We start from the raw sequence: 12,887 nt of genomic DNA on the forward strand, positions 1-12,887 counted from the left end.
ATTTGTTTGCTTATTGTTTGTTTTTGTTTTTTCAGAAGGCACTGGAAACTGAACCTGGGACCCCCATGTGGGAGGCAGGAGCTCAAACACTTGAACCACATCTGCTCCCACACTCTGTATTTCTGATGTAACATTTATGTAAGCTAAAGCTTCTTTAAAAAGAAAAATTAAAAAAAAAAAAAAAAAAGGCAACCCTTGATGGCAGGCAAGTGGAAAAGAAACACTTCTTACATTTTTTACCCAAACGTTTTTATTTCTGAGAATGTCTTGGATTCTGTTCTATCTTACCAGAACCAGGGCACAGGGAGCATCACTTAAGAGGAAGGCCAACAGCCCTCACCCCCAAATACCAATTGCACCTTTGCCAAGTCTTCAAGCACAAGTGCTTGCACCAAGGGTACTAAAAACCTGCTGGGCCATCTAGCTGAGATGCCTTGCATTGTAAGGCAAGCACTCCCTTGACAACACACCAGACCCGTGGTGTGTTGTGCATGCAGCCCAACCCATTACCAATGGGTGTGTGAGGTCTAGGCATGCGCCTGTGTACCTGAGAGTAAAAGACCTGTGTCCATGCAGCCCAGGGAGTACGTGAGGTCTAGGCATGTGTCTGTGGACATGAGAGTGAAAGGCGAGAGAGAAATCACCTTGAACACACACCAGACCCATGTGTGTGTAGCCAAACCCATTGCCCAGAGTGTCCATGGTGTAGGCATGCATCTGTGGGCCTAAAAGTGAAAGACCTGGTGCATGCAGTCCAGCCCATCACCGAGAGAGTGCAGGAAGTCTAGGCATGTTTCTGTGTATCTGAGAATGAAAGACCCCTGTGCATGCAGCCCAACCCAGCACCCAGGAAGTGTGCAAGATCTAGGAGTCTATGCCTGAGAATGAAAGGGGAAAGAAGGTGTCCCACAGTGACAAAATCGCTAACTATTCATGTTCAAAATGACCACCATATGCACTTACAGGTTTGTTCTCAACTAAGATGCAGCATTCTTTCCATACATTGATTTACTTAGTTTCTACTAACCCAACAAGGTCTAGTCATCATGATGACCTTTTTAAAGTATCTTACATACATTTCCAAATATTTTACCTACACAAAATAACATTTCACAAGAGGAAGAAAGAGCAATACTGCTTTGAAACTGATAAATGACTGAACAGCTATTCATCCAAAACGCATTTTCAAAATATGCACCCACTATCAATTAGATAAGGGCAAATGACAAAGCTATACCAGCAAAGACATATTTTCTAAGTGCCACAGATACCAAACTGGCAAAGTACCCTAAAAGTTGAAGGGGAAGGATTCCAAAACTATGACACTTCAAATCCTGTACTGTAAGCACCCTTATGCACTCTTCATTTGAATATAAACTTGTACAATTTTTCTGGAGGATCATTTGGCAATAGTATAAAAATCTGAATTGGATTTGCCTTTTAACCCAACATAGCCATTTATTTCTAAGGACTTTTTATTAAGGAAAAAATCAGACAAGTATACAAAAATATATTTGAGTATATTCCCTGGTGTGCTTTAACAACAGTGAAAAACTAGAAACAGCCTAAATTTCAATCAATCTGTGAATCATCCATTCATTGGAATATACTTAGCCAATAAAATGATGACAAAGATATAAATTTATTTGTCATGGAAGGATGTCCATGGCAAACTATACTACCCTATAGGATACACTGAGGTAATATATAGAGATTAAAATACACAGATATATAAACAAAGATGAGTTTTGGAAAAAATATGGAGAGTATTAAATATTACATTTAACTCAAGCAGTGAGATTTGGGACAAATTTTTTTCTATACCAAGATAATTTTTTTAAAATTTTTTTCTTATTTTTAAAGAAGCTTTAGATTATACAAATGTTACATAAAGAATATAGGGAGGGAGTGGGTGTGTCTCAAGCAGTTGAATGTCGTCCTGGGTTCAGTTCCTGGTGCCTCCTAAAGAAGACAAACAAACAAGGAGCAGTCAATGGGCAAAAAACAATGAGCAGGCAATGAACAGAAAAGACAAGTAAAAAGACAAGGGAGCATCTCAAGTGGGGGGGCGGGGAGGCAGGAAGACTATAGGGGGTTCCTATATTTCCCCTCCCCCTCCCATACTTTCCCAAATTAACATCTTTCATTAGTATAGTATATTTGTTAAAATGATGAACACATATTGAAACACTGCTGCTAACCAGGAATATAGTTTACATTATAGTTTACACTCTGCCCCACACAATTTTATAGGTTATGACAAGATGTATAATGGCCTGTATCCGTCATTGCAATGTCATGCAGGACAATTCCAATGTCCCAAAAATGCTCCCATGTTATACCTATTCTTCCTTCCCTTCCCTCAGAGCCTCTGGTGGCTACTGCATTTATATCAATGAGAAAAGTTCTTCCACTGCTAGAGTAATTGTAAGTTTATAATAGAATAATAATAAGTCTACTCTAGTCCATTGTTCATTCCCCAATCTTGAGAATTTTGGGATGGTGATGCCCACCCTGTTTCTAAGTAAGAGGGGGTTTAGATCCCACAGGGCAGATGGCTGGAACTGTCTTGCTTGCAGTTACAGACATTCTCTGTTCCTTGGGATGGCTGTTGTCCACCATCATCTCCTTGTTAGTCTTCCCGGGTGAGTCCAAAGTATATTATGATAATTCTTACAAACATAACTTATTTTTCTGACAAACTGAAGTTATTTTCATTTTTTGATGAAAAATAAAAGACCAACAGGTTTTTTTTTTTAATTCAATGACTATCTCTTATTTTTTTATGTATGGGTCACATGTTAAAATAAATATGTTACCAGGTAGGGGTGAGGTCTTTTAGTCTTGAGTTTTATTTTAGTATATGCATTAAAACAATGTTTTCTGGTTCTTTTGAGGTTGATACATATCATGAAAAATAGCAAAAATCTGTCCCTTCACATATTTAACCCTAAACAAATCATAACCAAAGTCCATATTACAAAAACTGTAAACAACTACTTATTTATTATTTAAATGCTAAAAACTATGCTAAGCAAGTCTCATGTGTTTTCTCACATTTTTAATCCACAGTTGTCCTAAGAACAGAAGAAGAAATGGAGGTTACAAAATATCAAATAACTCGTCTAAAGTCATATAAATAGTAAATGGCAGAACTGGGATTCAACCCAGGTCATTACTCCCAACTATGTAATGGGATCTAAAACCAAAATTTGATGGCTGAGTATACAGCCATCTATACACAATGACCAAAAATGGACGTAGTTGTATAAAGAATGTTCTTTTTTTAAAGATTTATTTATTTATTTATTTCTCTCCTCTCCCCCCCCCACCCCGGTTGTCTGTTCTCTGTGTCTATTTGTTGTGTCTTCTTTGCCCGCTTCTGTTGTTGTCAGTGGCACGGGAATCTGTGTTTCTTTTTGTTGTGTCATCTTGTGTCAGTTCTCCGTCTGTGCGGCACCATTCTTGGGCAGGCTGCACTTTCTTTCGCGCTGGGTGGCTCTCCTTATGGGGCACACTCCTTGCGCATGGGGCTCCCCTACGCGAGGATGGTTTTTTATAACAGAATGTTTTAACTTACAGATACATTAAGACTGGGAATGAAAATTGAAGAAAAACACCCCAGGTAAACTTCAGGTAATACGGCAATAAAAGTAGGGATAAAAGGATTCAACATGCTAAATTTAGTCTGGTTAAAGAACACAAACACAGAATTTTCAGAATTTCTCCTAATTATAGAATAATTACAGAATAATCTCCTAATTATAACTGAGATAACTTAGACCATCAAAGGATCCATTCCAAGCAGAGCCATTAGAGTCACTCCAATAAGAGGCAGAAGCTACCAAGTTTAGCCTGGTGTGATTCAAATGAGAACAAGGCACAGAGCTAGGCAGGCAGGGGAGGGACAGCATTCCACCCAATGCCTTCATTGAGTTCACAGAGGTGAAATACCCCATGCAAAAAAAGTCACATCCTTTACTGCAGAGCCTGGGCCAGAACCTAAATCCCAGGATGCTTTTCTTTTTTTCTTTTTTTTTTTTTAAATGTTACATGTAAAAAATATAAGAGGTCCCCATATACCCGCCACCCCCCAAGATGCTTTTCTAAAGGGGCCTTCCAGAAAGTTCAAGAACACTTCTCAGCTGACATGACAATGATTTGGAGCTTGACTATGGGGTGAGACAGACCAAAGGGAAAATGTCAGTGAACTTCTCTGGGCCTCAGAATTCTCATACAAAGATGGGGATAACAGTTCCTGTATCATAAAGTTGTTATTGTTAAGAAATTAAACGGGCAGTGGACTTGGCCCAGTGGTTAGGGTGTCCGCCTACCACATGGGAGGTCCGCGGTTCGAACCCCAAGCCTCCTTGACCCGTGTGGAGCTGGCCCATGCGCAATGCTGATGCGTGCAAGAAGTGCCATGCCACACAGGGGTGTCTCCCACGTAGGGGAGCCCCACATGCAAGGAGTGCATCCCATAAGGAGAGCTGCCCAGCACGAAAGAAAAGTGCAGCCTGCCCAGGAATGGTGCCGCACACACTGAGAGCTGACACAACAAGATGACGCAACAAAAAGAAACACAGATTCCCGAGCCGCTGACAACAGAAGCAGACAAAGAAGATGCAGCAAATACAGAACAGACAACCGGGGTGGAGGGGTGGAGGGGAGAGAAATAAATAAATAAATCTTTTAAAAAAATTTAATGAGAGAATGCATTTTTAGTGTTTAGCACAGTGCTAGCATAAAGTAACTACTCAGTAAATTAAAGTTATCATCACCACTACCATCATTAACATTAACTGCTATGAAAGGGGGTCTTAAAGATCTGGTCTAATACTTTCACTGCAGAGATAAGGAACTGGGGCTCACAGAGGTGAAGTGTCTTACCCAGGTCATATAGTGCTTTACAGGCAAGTTTCATGCAGTCCACACTCTGGGTGGCATGCTGAATAAAGCACCTGGAGAAACAACGCTATTACAATTTCTAGCAATGGAAACACAAGATGACTACACTGCCCTTTACTCAGAAAATGTCAGCGAGAACAAAAAGCAAGGAAAGAAGCTTTACAAAAGATGAAAATGCAAGAGTTTTAAAAAATTCTATCTTGGGAAACAGGAAAATACAAGATTATTAAACCAACTGAGCACATCAAAAACTGCAAAAGCACACAAAAAAATAAATTGTTATAAAAAAGAGTTGTAATTATATACAAGTGTTATACACATAAACTATACCTGTGTATATAAGGATACAGGAATCAAATAAATTAATCATTGCTGTCTTAGGAAAACTTGGATGAGGCTGGCTTTTTGTTTCTCTACTAAGTACCATCAACATGATCACATTATTCTTGAATTTTTTTTTTAATTAAGGAAAACTGAAAAGTACTTGACTATCCTATACTTTCTTACCTTCTTCTATGACTTTTACATCAAACAAGGTATTGAGGTATGTTTGACTTTCTGGCACAAAAACTGATTAAACAATAAAGGAAACAAAAATACTAAAAACTGCATGCTTCCATATGTACATAAACACATAGAAAAAAATTCTGGAAGAAGACACATGAAATGCTTACAGTAGTTACAGGAGGAAAAAAGTGAAGGTAGACTCATTTTTGGTTCTGTTTGAATTATTTACTGCAAGAATATATTCATATATACGTTTGTGGTTAAAAATAATGACAGAAAAGACAGGTCTATGTAATAAAAAGGGATTACATATTACATCCAACCTGAACAGGCTGAAACACTATGCTCTGAGTCATTCTGAATCTAGCCAGGGACTGCAGTCAGAAGCTGGAACTCAGGAAGCTGAGATCTCATAAAACATGAAAACCACGAACGTCTGGGGGCAGATAAGAAATACAAATCAAAAGAATAAAGACACTGGGTGGAAGGGAAGACTGATGGCCTAAAATAAAAAGCAAAGAAGTCCACATCCGGACACCCCAACCATCTACAAACCTGACCACCATGTTGCACAGACAGAGCAGCTAGCATTTGCTCCAGTCTTCTGCAGAGCAGGCTTGTAACAGGGAACAAAGAGTTTCATCCTAGATTCCCATCCTTTCATCCCACTTTTGAAATATACCCCCATATCCTCCCTCCTTTCCCCACAAGTTGTTTCTACAAAGACATTCTCAGGAGTGCTTTTAAGATAGAGAAAAATAGGAAAGAACCCAAAATGCTCAATCTAGCTAAGCAAGAAAAATACAGCACATTAAAATGATTAAATTCTGAACAACCACACAATGACTGAAGTGGATTGTGACACACTATATGAAGATGTCAAGTGAAGAAAGAGCACATACGGCTGTAAACCCTACACACATATTATGTAAAAATGCCTGTTAATGAAAGAGCTTTAAGAGTCATAAAGTTTAAAGAACCTAGGGCCCATGAGCATGTCCACGAACCCTGTCACTTGGAGACATTTAATGGAAGAAGCACCCTCTAACCCTGGTTTTACTAGGATCACTGTTTTATAGAAATAGCAACAGATGATAGTAAACTCCAGCTTTTTATTTAGGAAAAAGCAGGGCTCTGGGAGATCTGCAGGAGTTGAAAAGGAAAAGCAAAAGTTTGGCAAGACAGTTACACAGGCCGGCAGTCAAGAGAGAGCAAGCGAGGAGGCTGCTCCTGAGTCCTGGCAGTCTCAGTTTATCCCAGAGAAAAGCCAAAGGAGCATGGGAGAGCCCAGCCTGGACAGGCAAGCCCAGCCCCTGCTCTTCATTCTGAGGGGCCCTTCCCTAAACCCCCTAAAAGCCCTCATTATCCAAGCTCTGCTCCCCTCTGACTGACCAAATAACTCAGACACAAGGCAGGAAATGGGCTATCTTGGGAGAATAATCACCAACAAAACATCATACCAGAAGGTGCTAAGCGCTTTGCTGAGGTGGAAGTGGCAAGGGGAGCAAGGGGGAAAGAGCAGTTTACTGAGCACCTACTAAGGCCACTCTCAGGCCCTGGTCACGGTAGACAGCCGAGAGCAGGCTGGAAAGGACATGCAGTTGGATCTGATGTCAGCCTCCCACATCTGTTCCATTCCCAAAAGACAATGAACTCACAAGCTAGGCTGATTTCCTCAGGAAACAAGGAGCAAGCTGCATGAACCTAACTCTGCTCAGATAAGCAGGGGCTGAGGGGATGGGAGGTGAGGGAGTTTCTTTCTGAACCCCACGGGGCAGACACTGAGTACCAAGACTTGGCTTCCTGATGCACTGGATGCCTGCCCAGAGGCGCTGCCCTTCACTTCACGTTCCTCCCCCAATCCCCTTCAGCATACTAGGCTCTGCCATCCCCTCTGGACCTTCAACTGAGGTCTTTCTGCTATTGATGACCTATGCACACTTCTGCATTGTGCATTCTTCCAAAAGTACATTCTGTAACTGTGACAGAGACTTTTAGCCACACATGTGTTAAAAATGGGGGGGGGGAATATTTCATTCAAGCAACCTACCCACATCGGTAATTCTACAACAGACATTCTCTCACATCACCTATAAGATGACTTCAAAAAAAAAAAGGGTGCTCTCTTTAGCAGCACATATACTAAAACTGGAACAATTCAGAGAAAATTAGCATGGCCCCTGTGCAAGGATGACATGCAAATTCGTGAAGCATTCCATATTTTTTATACATTTTTGTCAAAATCTATAAAATTGGTGCAAAGTGTAAATCATAATGTAAATTATAGACCACGGTTAGCAGCAATGCTTCAGTATGCGTTCATCAATTGTAACAAATGTCCCATACTAATGAAAGATGCTGTTCAAGAGGAAAAGTGTGGGAAGGGGAGAGAGTGGAGTACATGGTAATCCCCTATTATTTTCAATACAACATTTATGTAATCTAAAGCTTCTTTAAAAATTAAAAAAAAAAATTAATGTAAAAAAAGAAATCATTACAATGTGATCTTAATTCTGGATCCCTTAGTGCCAGATGCATTTGGAGAATACTGCAGTGTTAACGTTAAAACTCACACATCTTCTCTGCTTTTACACTTAGGGTTAAATAGAGCAGAGTGTGAAAACCCCAGTTCTTAAGTGAGAGTGAGCCCCCAGTGGCCCCCTAGAGGCAGTCAGCCCCCTCCTCCCCTACCCCGCAGGCTCAATTTGGGTTAGGGACTCCACTTACAAAACAATGTCTCTAACCAGGCTTGGCTCTCTCTCATTTGCCAGCTCCTCTCCAGCTTCTCCCCTACACTAAGAGACACTCCAGCGGCAGGTCCAATCTCTGTCTGCCCTCATCCCCCAAACAGCCCCAATAAAGTGAGGGATATGACTAGATGATATCCCCTCTGTTTAAGTGGAGGAATATGACTAGATGACAGCCAAAGATCTAAAACAGTTCCCAGGGAATGCAACATCTCCAGTGTTAATCTGATAAAGTCATTAGCATTTGAGAGAAAAATGCTTTTAGTTTCAAAGACAGGAGGAGAAGTGAAGTCTAAAAAAACATACCCAGTCCCAACTTCAAGCATCATATAGCAATTTACATTCCACAAAGCACTTTAAACACCCATTATCATAACCAATATTGACAACATCCTTGTGTAATCACCATCAGTCTCCCCAATTTAAAGTAGAAGAAAGAACTCAGAGTTTAAGTGACTTGCCCGAGGCTTTGAACTAATGAAAGGCTAGATCTCCAGCAAACTGAGGAACAATGTTAAATCGTAAGAGGGTAGCGTCCAGAACTGTTCCCCGCTCCCTTCACTTGCTAACAGCCTTGCTTGTTAGCCAGAAGAGCAGGTGGCACTTATTTATTTGACTTCTGTGGCTGCTTTCTCTAATGTTTGGAGAAAATAGCCCCCTCTCCCTCTCCTCCCTTTGTTTCTTTTGAATCCGCTTCCTCATCAGAACTAAAACCTCGCAAAGCCAAGAAAGCCTCACGTTCACCAAAAAAGCTGCTCTGAGCCATCCCTCCCGCCTGGCCCATGCTGCCCCAAATGGCTTCCAGCTCTCTGGCATCTGGAATTCATCAGGGGCACAGGCAGACAAACTACCCCAGCCTGCTTTGTGTAACTAAACAAATTCAGTGGTCTCAGAATCTTCCCAAGGGCCAAAGAGTGAGAGGAGAGGGTAAGGCGAGAGGGGGTGCCTATCATTTGCATATGTCCAAGTTACCCAATCTTTTCCTAGGAACTTTTCAAGGGGAAAATTAAATCACTGCTATCTTTAATCTTGCCATTTCTTGATCTTCCACTCCTCAGTTCCTGTTTACTATCGAAAAGAATTGGCCTCAGTCCCCGATGATGGAATGGGAAGCAGGAAGGATGGAGACCCAGAATGGGGAAGGGAGGGGTTTGGGAGGAAGGACTCATCAAGACTTGCCTAAGCCCCAAATCTGTGATTGCTACACGCAAAGCCAACCTTGGTATGAAGCATAACTGTCTGAAGAACAGGGTGATAATGCAAAAAAAAGGCTAAGATGTGCTTTTTTTTTTTTTAAAGATTTATTCATTTCTCTCCCCTTCCTCCCCCCGACCCTGCCCCGCCCCGCCCCAGTTGTCTGTTCTCTGTGCCCACTTGCTGGGTCTTCTTCTTTTTGTCTGCTTCTGTTGTTGTCAGCGGCACGGGAATCTGTGTTTCTTTTTTTGGTTGTTGTTGCGTCATCTTGCTGCGTCAGCTCTCCGTGTGGGCAGCACCATTCCTGGGCAAGCTGCACTTTCTTTCACGCTGGGCGGCTCTCCTTACGGGGTGCACTCCTTGCGCATGGGGCTCCCCTACGTGGGGGGCACCACTGTGTGGCACGGCACTCTTTGAGCGCACCACTGCACATGGGCTAGCTCCACACAGGTCAAGAAGGCCCGGGTTTTGAACTGCGGACCTCCCATGTGGTAAACGGACGCCCTATCCACTGGGTCAAGTCCACTTCCTGAGATGGGCTTTTAAAGCACTGGCTCTTCTTGTGCCCCTCCTCCTGCATCTACCATTTTCCCCCCACACTCCCCCCTCCCCTTTGCATCCATATAGAGGTCATGGTACCACTCCTCCATACACAGCTTCCCACTCCCAAATCTGTCATCTTTCGTTATTCTACATTCCAAGTAGTACAGTGATGGAGGAAGAGGAATGATAAACTGGAAGGCCTGAGGTGTTCATGAGACACTCAGGCGCTTTTTATACACAGGCTGGCTAAGGCTTGAGCCTATATATGTGCCTCCAAATTATATTCTCTGGTTCCTTCATTCATCTATTCACTCATTCTGTTTTTGGAGTACCTACTGTGTTCTAGATTTTGACAATACAAAAGTAAAAGATGCGATTTATGATCTAAGGTATTCTGTAATCTAGTAAGAAAATGAACAAACAAACAATTATTATGACATCCTAAAACATCATGCTCTATAGATGTATAGTAAACTATGGAAACTCATAAGAAAGGTACCTATTTGAAGTGGACCAGTCAGGGAGGTTTCCTGGAAGGTGATACCTGAGCTGAGTTGGAAGGAAGCGTTGCAGGCAGTTAAGTAAATGGGAGCAGGGGATGATCATCCCAGAAAGACAGAAGGATCAACTTGTGTAAAGATGGAGTCAGATGAAGTCACAGCACTGTCTATAACCCCAATAACCCAGCTGGAGTGCAGGGAGAGGAGATGGAGGCCTGGAGGGGAAAGAAGAAACTGCAGAGAAACTCTGGTCCTGGAAGTCCTTATAAGACGTAGCAAGGAGCTTGCACTTTATCCTAAAAACAATGGAATGACTTTTTAAAACATTTTTTGGAGATATAATTGACATATAATAAATAGTGGATATTTAAAGAATACCGCTTGATGAGTGTTGACTTAAGTATTCATTGTAGTAATAAAACCATTACTACAATCAAGACAATGATCATGTCAATCACTCCCCAAATTTCCTCATGCCAGTTTGCAAGGCCTCCTTCCTACCCTTTCTTGATAATCCCTGATCCTAGGCCCAGACAACCACTGATTTGCTTTCTGTCGATTAGTTTGTTGCATTTTCTAGAATTTTATATAAATAGGATTATATAGGAGGTACTCTGGCTTTTTGCATTTGGCATAATTATTTTGAGATGTATCCATGTTGTGTTAGTAACTCAATTCTTCTTGGTGTTCAGTGGTATTCCATTTTATGGATGTATTACAGATTGTTTGTCCATTCACTTGTTGATGAACATTTGGGTTGTTTCCAGTTACTGGCTATCACAAATAAAGTTGCCAGTAATACTCATGTACCAAAAAAAAAAAAAAAAGATAGTAAGTTGAGGCTGTGGCATAAGGCAGAAATGGGGAAAGGCAGGTTCATGAGGGCATAGAGAGAAAAGGTGACATTTCAGGGACAACCAACTCCTGGCTCACCCTCTCTGTGGAGACCTGGCCTGGTTGCTGAATATCATAAGCAGCTTGGATCTAAATCTGCTCTTCTGACAGGAACAGCAGGTTACAGGGACAAGTCAAGACAGAGAAAGGCAAGGGGGGATGTGGGGGCAAAGGCAAGGAAGGGGATGGGTCTGCATTATTCAGGAACGCAGCTGGGAGAGGATAGGAAGTACAACAAAGAGCAAGAGCAGCCCAGGGCTGAGGCAGCTTAGAACTTCCTTGGGATTTGTGAGGGTCGTTAATAGACTGTTCATTTTCAGCATTTGGGGATGTGAATGTTTATCCCCAAGGAAGGGTTCCAGACCATTCATTTTACTTTCTTCGTCTGTTTTTCATCCAAAGAAAAGAAAAATCAAAACCTGAGCTAATAAAACAAGAGGAAAGCAAGGGAAAGGGTTCACTGGGCTGCCGCAACTAGGGGCAGAGGAGTCAGTCAATCTCCCACCCACGTGCTGGAAGACAGCCTGGACCAGATTCCCTGGACCACAGCACCATTAGACTGATACTAGTGAAACCTTCTGCCTGCAGATGACCTGAGACGAAGCACCCCCAAGCAGCAGACCCATTCTATACAAGGACACCATCGTGGCTTCTGTGACCCTGAGAGAAGGTATCTCAGAAAAGCATACACTCAGTGTTAAAACCTCTGTCTCACATAATTCAGGGTCACAATCAGCACAAATACACACACTACAAAATGCTGAGTCCTAAAAATAAAGGAACTGTACTTAATGGTGCTATGTATTTAGTCTGAGGCGTGAAGGGGAAAAGGAGAAAGATATAAGTGAAGACATTCTATGTTTCTCAGACCAGAATGCTACCTGGGTTGAAGCTCATACATGAAGTATTTACTAACCCTCACAAAAAGTGACCATGCGACCATGGTATGGTGTGTTGGTGAAAGGCATCGTATGGGAATTCTACACACGTGCATGATTGTTTTGGAAGTTTACAGCCTCTGTAATAAAAATATATTTTTTAAAAACTAAGTGGGTTGGGGGAAAATACACCAAATGTAAGACATGGACTATAGTTAGTAGTGATATTTTGACAACGCTCTTACATATTTTGTAACAATATTTCACAACAATGCAAGGAGCTGGTGGTAGGGTCAAGTATGAGACCCCTGTATGATGTTATGCACGTTTATTTTAACTTTTACTATATACTTATTGTTTATATACGTTCATGTATGAATGTAATACTTTCAATAAAATTATTTTAAAAACTACCGTGGAAATTAATTATCCCTCGAAAAACCTGAAGAGTTGAAAAACATTTCTAATTTATACCAATACGAGCCACACAGCCCGGGGATCTGCTGGGTTTATATTTATTACACTGACTGGAAATTATGGATTGTGCAGAATGAGAAGAAGGGTAGGTGGCAGCACGGAAATGGTCACCTCCTCAGGTTGTGGCTCCAGACAAGACAATTCTCCTCACTGAGTTCTAGACGTAAAATCCCATGAAAGTACTCTCTTTAAAATATTTTGCATGGTATCTTTTCAAGGAAGGAATATTATGATTTTAT

General features: G+C 41.5%; 1 protein-coding gene and 1 non-coding gene across 4 annotated transcripts in view; one reads left to right on the forward strand and one right to left on the reverse strand.

The window, feature by feature from the left end:
• Positions 1–12,887, reverse strand: part of ASAP2 (ArfGAP with SH3 domain, ankyrin repeat and PH domain 2) — a 211,497-nt gene that overhangs the window by 148,233 nt on the left and 50,377 nt on the right. The gene's annotated exons all lie outside the window — the stretch shown is intronic.
• LOC111763859 (U6 spliceosomal RNA) lies at positions 7,534–7,640 on the forward strand. Its single transcript, XR_002796607.1, has one exon. It is a non-coding gene; the product is annotated as a U6 spliceosomal RNA (small nuclear RNA).

This window comes from Dasypus novemcinctus, chromosome 25, assembly GCF_030445035.2.
Source record: "Dasypus novemcinctus isolate mDasNov1 chromosome 25, mDasNov1.1.hap2, whole genome shotgun sequence".
Classification (NCBI taxonomy): Eukaryota; Metazoa; Chordata; class Mammalia; order Cingulata; family Dasypodidae; genus Dasypus; species Dasypus novemcinctus.